The sequence below is a fragment of the Scylla paramamosain genome, chromosome 1, assembly GCF_035594125.1.
Source record: "Scylla paramamosain isolate STU-SP2022 chromosome 1, ASM3559412v1, whole genome shotgun sequence".
Taxonomy (NCBI): Eukaryota; Metazoa; Arthropoda; class Malacostraca; order Decapoda; family Portunidae; genus Scylla; species Scylla paramamosain.
The window spans coordinates 12,352,501-12,360,000 of record NC_087151.1 but is presented as its reverse complement, the minus strand read 5'-3'; the positions used below and the strand labels follow the sequence as shown (position 1 = coordinate 12,360,000).

General features: G+C 42.6%; 1 protein-coding gene across 3 annotated transcripts in view; it reads left to right on the top strand.

Annotated features, from left to right (window-relative positions):
• The window catches only part of LOC135100692 (RNA-binding protein 24-like), a 106,013-nt gene that overhangs the window by 865 nt on the left and 97,648 nt on the right, over positions 1-7,500 (top strand). The gene's annotated exons all lie outside the window — the stretch shown is intronic.

Genomic DNA, 7,500 nt, shown 5'->3' with positions numbered 1-7,500 from the left:
TCTCTCTCTCTCTCTCTCTCTCTCTCTCTCTCTCTCCCGCCAGGACGCGCTATCTTCTGTCCCAGCTGGTTATCTTTGCCGCATCCAACCATCCCGCGCTGTGCTCTCTCTCTCTCTCTCTCTCTCTCTCTCTCTCTCTCTCTCTCTCTCTCTCTCTCTCTCTCTCTCTCTATCAGGTAGCGTGTCGTTGCAATGTATTGATGACGAGGTGTAAATTGTTTTAGGTACGGTGATATACTCTCTCTCTCTCTCTCTCTCTCTCTCTCTCTCTCTCTCTCTCTCTCTCTCTCTCTCTCTCTTTCTCTCACACCGCAGTGACCGAATAAAGAAAAGACAAAAAAAAGAAAGTTAAAAAACACCATCGATGAATTTTGAATCAAGTCATGTGAGTGAGTGTTTTTCCTGAGCAGAAAGAGGGGGAGGGAAAGGGAGACAGGTGAGGGAGAGGGAGGGGGAGGCATGTGAGATCACGCTCTTTGCACATACAGTATTCCATGACAGATATTTTTTTTTTTTTACTTTATTTTTTCCTTCTGTCTGCTCTCGTTACCCACTCACTCACTCAATCCTCTCTCTCTCTCTATCTCTCTAGCCTACACGCGCGTCTGTCTATATCTGTCTACCTGCACTCAACGCTCGCTCTCACTCTTTCACTCTCACTTGCGTATACACTCAAACAAATTCACTCACTCACTCACTCACACACACTCATCCACTCACACACAATTCACTGTTAGTTATCAGCAGCAGTCAACCACTCACTCACTCACTCACTCACTCACTCCCATGCTCACTGTTATTGCCAACACACACACACACACACACACACACACACACACACACACACACACACACACACTCAGTACATAGGTAGGCAATTTATTCATGGATGGATGCTGAGAGAGAGAGAGAGAGAGAGAGAGAGAGAGAGAGAGAGAGAGAGAGAGAGAGAGAGAGAGAGAGAGAGAGATTACAACCCCCTCTCTATCTATGCTTTCCCGGCGTGTTTACCCCCTAGTAGAGAGAGAGAGAGAGAGAGAGAGAGAGAGAGAGAGAGAGAGAGAGAGAGAGAGAGAGAGAGAGAGACGAAACGAGACGAGATAAAAAGCAAAGGAAAAAAAAAGGATCGAGGAGACACAAAAGAGGAGGAAGAAGAGGAAGAGGAGAAAAAGGAGGAGGAGGAGGAGGAGGAAGGATGGAAATACCTTTTTTTTCTTTCCTTTTTTTCCTTGTCTGTTTTGCTTAATGTTTTCTTTCTCCAGTGAAGTGCTTCCCGTAGGACGGGGGAGGGTGAGAGGAGACGAGGGGAGGAGGGTGAGAGGAAGGGGGGGAAGGCAGTGTAGGGGAACGAGGTAGAGGTGTTTTGTGAATGGGGGCAGCTTTTGTGTAGGGTAAGAGCAAGAGAAAGGGGAAGGGAGAGAAGGAAGACAAGGAGATGGGAGGAAGAGGAGAATAGGACATAGGGAGAAGACAAAAGACGTGATGAAGAGAATGAAGAGGAAGAGGAAGGATGTGAAGACAGAGAGACAGAGAGAGAGAGAGAGAGAGAGAGAGAGAGAGAGAGAGAGAGAGAGAGAGAGAGAGAGAGAGAGAGAGAGAAGAGAAGAAGACGAATAAAAGGGTAAGGTTAGATAGGAACAGAAGCAGCAGGAGTAAGAAGAAGATGAGGAGGTTGGAGGAGGTAAGTTAGGTTAGGTACAGGAACAGAAGTAGAAGAAGAAGGAGAAAAAGAAGGAAGAGGTAGGTAGGTTAGGTACAGCTGCAGAAGGAGTAGGAAAAAGACGAGGTTGGAGGAGGAGGTAGGTTAGGTTAGGTACAGCAGTAAAAGTATTAGAAATAATAATGATAATAAGAGGGAAGAGGTAGATACAGCTGCAGAATGAGAAGGAAGAGTAGGAAGAAGACTAGGTAGGAAGAAGACGACAACCAGGAGGAGGAGGAGGAGGAGGAGGAGGAGGAGGAGCATTCATATGGCAGAGAGCCACGCTGGGACTAATGCTACTATTTTGGTCTGACTGCCGCTGCTCCCTCCGTGGCGAACCTCCCTGTCGCACCCTGCCCTCCCCTGTCCCCTGCCATGCCCCCCGCCATACCCTCTGGTGCCCTACCCTTCCCTACCACCTCCCACTGCCACTGTCGTCTCTCTCTCTCTCTCTCTCTCTCTCTCTCTCTCTCTCTCTCTCTCTCCCCTCCCTCTCCATCCGTACCTTCCTCTCTCTCTCTCTCTCTCTCTCTCTCTCTCTCTCTCTCTCTCTCTCTCTCTCTCTCTCTCTCTCTCTCTCTCTCTCCTTCACCAACTAACTTTGTCGCCTTCCTTCCTTCCTTCCTTCGTTCTTCTCTTCTTTTCTTGATTTACTTTTCCTTTGCTTTGCTCTATTTTCTTACATTTCTGCCTTTTCTTCTTTCTTTCTTTCTTTCTGCCTTCTTTATTTCTTGCTATTCTCCTGCTTTAGTTTCTTTCCTCTTTCTTTCCTTGTCTTTTTTTCCTATGTTTTTTTCTTCCCCCTTGCTTCCTTATTTCCTTGTTTCTTTCTAGTTTTTTCTTTCCTTCTTACTTCTCCATTTCCTTTGTTTCGTTTCATTAAATTTTCTCTTGGATTTTCCCTTTCCTTCTCCTTCTCCTCCCTCTTTTTTTTTCTATCTCCGTCCTCAATTTATATTTCCTCCTTCAATTAATTTCTATCACATTTTTCAATCTCAATTTCACCTTTTCTTTCTTTCTTCACTGTTCTTCATGTCTTTATTTCCGTTCTATTACTTTTTTTCCTAACTTCTTTCCTGTCTGTGCTCTCTCTCTCTCTCTCTCTCTCTCTCTCTCTCTCTCTCTCTCTCTCTCTCTCTCTCTCTCTCTCTCTCTCTCTCTCTTCCAGCTCCCCCTGTCGCCTGTTGCTGTGTCTCCCCTCTCCTCCCCTCTCCCCTCTCCCTTTCCCTCCCTCCTTTGCCAGCTCCCCCTCTACCACTCTCCCTCTCGCCCTCACTCTACGTCTCTCTCCCTTTCGTCCTCACAGTTCCCTACCCTTTCCCCCACCCCAACCTCTTCTCGTGCCTTTCCTCCTCCTCCTCCTCCTCCTCTTTTTCTTGCTTTCCTCCCTGTACACCTTTTCCTCTCCTCCTCTCCGTCACACAGCATTGGATTGTTGCTCTCTCTCTCTCTCTCTCTCTCTCTCTCTCTCTCTCTCTCTCTCTCTCTCTCTCTCTCTCTCTCTCTCTCTCTCTCTCTTCCTGTAATATATGTAACTGAAGAGAGAGGGTGGGGGTATTTGTGTGTGTGTGTGTGTGTGTGTGTGTGAGAGAGAGAGAGAGAGAGAGAGAGAGAGAGAGAGAGAGAGAGAGAGAGAGAGAGAGAGAGAGAGAGAGAGAGAGAGAGAGAGAGAGAGAGAGAGTTGTTCTCATTTAAAGCAAGATTCGAATGATGAAATTTTGGGTCACTAATGTTATTTTCTTACCAGTAGAGAGAATTGAATTCTAATGTAAAATACTAGGTCTCTATACATTTTAACTTAGAATACACTGCATAGTTACTGGTGGTTCTATAGACATTATTATTATTGTAGTGTATGTACAGGCTAGGTTAGGTTAGGTGGTAGAGGTTTACTGCTGGTAACTGTACATACGTGGTCAAGTTAGGTCAGGTTAGGTTAGGTTAGGTGGCAGACTGCTGGTGACTGTACATGCGTGGTCAGGTTAGGTTAGGTGACAGACTGCTGGTAACTGTACATGCGTGGTCAGATTAGGTTAGGTTAGATAGCAGAAGGTTTACTGCTGGTGACTGTTGAGGCACGGTCAGAAGTAGACTTAACTTTTGTTGTTCGCTTCTGTTGTATTTTGTGTGTTTCCCTTCATTTCTAAGTCCTCTGCTTCGCCAATCATCACTTTACAAAACACCTGGGAATTGATATTGGTGGATCCTCAGACTACGAGTAAGCTTCCGCGTTCTTTTCTTTCGTGTTCTGTGTTTTCCTTCAAGTGCAAAGCCTCCAGATCTGCTGATTACCTCACAGAACCTGAATATCGATGGATTCTTAGTGTACGTTGAGTAACCCGCATTCACTGTCACTGTTTTGTCTTTTATCCTCAATTTTGTGTCATCAGATCTGCTCCTTATCTCTTCACGGAACATGAATACTGATAGATTGTTAAAGTAACCTTCAGTGCTCATTTATATTGTTCTATGTTTTCGTTCAACCTTTAAATTCCCTGCTCTGCTCCTTATCTCTTTATGAAACCCCGACTGTTGATAGACTCTTAGACACCGAGTGACCTGCGTTTGTTTCCACTGTTTTGTTTTCCTTCAGTTTTAAGTTCCTCAGTATGTTCGCTATCTCTTTTCGGATCCCTGACGTCGAATAGTCTGCATTCATTCCCACTGTTTTGTTTTCCTTCAGAATTAAGTCCCGTGATTCGCGCGCTGTTTCTTTTCCAAACCGTGACCTCGAGTGACCCGCAATCATTTCCTGTGTTATGTTTTTCTAAGTCTCCCGATCGACTGATAACATCGCGAAGCCTGAATACTGATATCCTCTTAGCAGACGTCGAGCAACTAACGTGCCTTCTTTTCCACCGTGTTATTGTATGTGCTTGCCCTCAGTGTGTCCTCCGGTCTGCTCACAGTCTCCTCGCAAAATCTGACAACTGATAGACTTTTAAAGTCACAGAACTCATAATTGACAGATTGCTGAAAGGTTACACGACTTGAGATTGAAGCAAAGTTCCCAACACAGTGAAGGAAGTGGCTGTGTTTCTCGACCATTGACTGACAGTACTTGAGTGTTGGAATTCGAGATGTAGTTCCTTCATATCAGACAATAATAATAATAATAATAATAATAATAAGTTGATCTTCCTCTCAGACCTTCTACTAACTCCACTTCTTGTTTTCTATTTTTCTATTTGGATTCTTAATTAATTAATTAATTTATTTATTTATTTTCGAGAAACAACATCATGAGCGAACTTATTTTTGTATATCTTTTATCCATTTCTTTCCATGACCGGTCTCCCTAACTAACCTAACCTAACAAGCTAACCAAACCAACCCAAACCCAGCCTAACTTAACCGAACCTAACCTAACCAAACCTAACCTAATGAAACCTTATTTAACCAAGCCAGACCTAACTTAACCAAACCTAACTTAACCTAATGCATAAAAAGAAAAAAAAGTCTATATAACAGGCTGAGATTTTCCTTTCTTAACCCTTTCACTGAAGTATGCAAGAATTCACGCATCTGTAAACCAATGTATGAAATCTTTATAAGCATCTACAAAAAGAACGGGATGAAAAAAAAAAAAAAAAAACAGATTTGGCAATTTCTGGCTAGTAAAGTGTTTGGCGGTGGGTGAAGAACTATGAATGTCTCTGAGTGATTAGTAATTAAGGAAAGATGCGTCAAAATAACAGTGAAAGGGTTAAAGGGCAGGAGGGGAAGGGGTGCCGTGGGCCGAGCAGGACACCACGCCTCATTCCTCGTTTCATTATAGGAATTAAAGATACGCTTGAGGAGTTTCTTGGGTTTCCTCGCTCCGCCCCTCTCTACCGCCTTCTGTGACGTGCAGGAGACAGGGCAGCGGTATTCCCCAAAGCCGGCAGCCGCGGGGTGTGTGAGCGAGCGCGCGTGCCTGCGTGCGTGCGTGTGTGTGTGTGTGTGTGTGTGTGTGTGTGTGTGTGTGTGTGTATTGTGTGTGTGTGTTCAGGCCCTCTCTTATATTCATACATGCTAGAGAAAGTAATAGTGATGGTGGTGATGATAATGGTGAGGGTGATGATTATATAGAAGGCTTATTAGTTGAAGGAGCATCAAGACACCTAAAAAAAAAAATAAATAAATAAATAAAAAATAAAATAGACGAACTTTTTTTTCCTTTTTTATTCTTCCCTTGATATTTTAGGTAACGGTGATAGGACTGTGCTGAATGAATAGTTAGTGTGACACTGGTTGTGATGATGCCAGTGGAAATGATAGGGATGGCAGCAGTGGTGATGATGGTGGTGGAGGTGATCCTGACAATATCCTGTATATGAGCGTATTTCAGACAGCTGGTGGTGGTGGTGGTGGTGGTGGTGGTGATGGTGGTAGTTGTAAGAGCAATATGCAACATCAGGGAGGGAGGAAGAGGAAGGAGATTAAGAGGGGGAGGGGAAGGGGAGGGTGAAACAGATACGAGTGGGAGGAGGAGGAGGAGAAGGAAGAGGAGGTGGAACAGGTGATGGAAGAGGAGGAGGAGGGGAAGGGATAGTAGTGGAGGAGGATGAAGGCTGGGAAGGGGGAAGGAAAGACGGGTGTTGTTATGGTGTGTGTGTGTGTGTGTGTGTGTGTGTGTGTGTGTGTGTGTGTGTGTGTGTGTGTGTGCGCTCCATTGTTTTGTTTATTTATGTACAGCAGGAGTGTGATGGCCTCGAGCTGAGAGAGAGAGAGAGAGAGAGAGAGAGAGAGAGAGAGAGAGAGAGAGAGAGAGAGAGAGAGAGAGAGAGAGATATTCCTCTGAGTTGAATTAGTAATGAAATGTTGCAGCTTCAGTTTCTCTATATTTTTCCTCCTCCTCCTCCTCTTCCTTTGTTATGTTTTCAAGCTGCAATGTGTTTATTACCTTTCATACTTGTTACCATGTTATAGGAGCACGTACGAGGCGGGTCATGTGTATATATGTACTAGTTGAGATCGGTGCCCCTTGTAAATTCATATATATATATATATATATATATATATATATATATATATATATATATATATATATATATATATATATATATATATATATATATATATATATATATATATATATATATATATATTCACCACTTAAATTTACGGGTGCACACTATCTTTTACTTAACTTGGTGCATAGCTTGATTATTTTAGATTGAGGTGAGGTGAGGGCAGCAAAGAAAGAGAAGGAAAGAACCAAAGAAGGGCTAGAACGTTCATTCATAATTTTACTTCTGGGTGGTCGGATTTCTTCATTTTATGTGTGGTTTTCAATATTCTTTCATATATATATATATATATATATATATATATATATATATATATATATATATATATATATATATATATATATATATATATATATATATATATATATATATATATATATATATATATATATATATATATATTTTTTTTTTTTTTTTTTTTATGAAAATTTATTTATTTATTTTGTGTGTGTTTATTTACCTGGGTTTGTAAATGTCGTGAGAGAGAGAGAGAGAGAGAGAGAGAGAGAGAGAGAGAGAGAGAGAGAGAGAGAGAGATAATAGCTAAGTACAATCCAAGAATGAAATAAGGAACAGAAAAGGGCGTATGTAAAATTGATTGATTGACTGAGTGACAGTGCAAGACAGTGAGGTAGGAAGAAAGAAATGAATGGAGGAAATAAGAAGAAAGGAATGGAAGGAGATGGGAAGGAAGGAAGACAAGTGAGCGTATGATCGAGTAGGAGAGAAGAGGAAGGAGGAAGAAGGAAAGGTGGAGGAGGAAGAGGATGGCTATATATAGCTGGA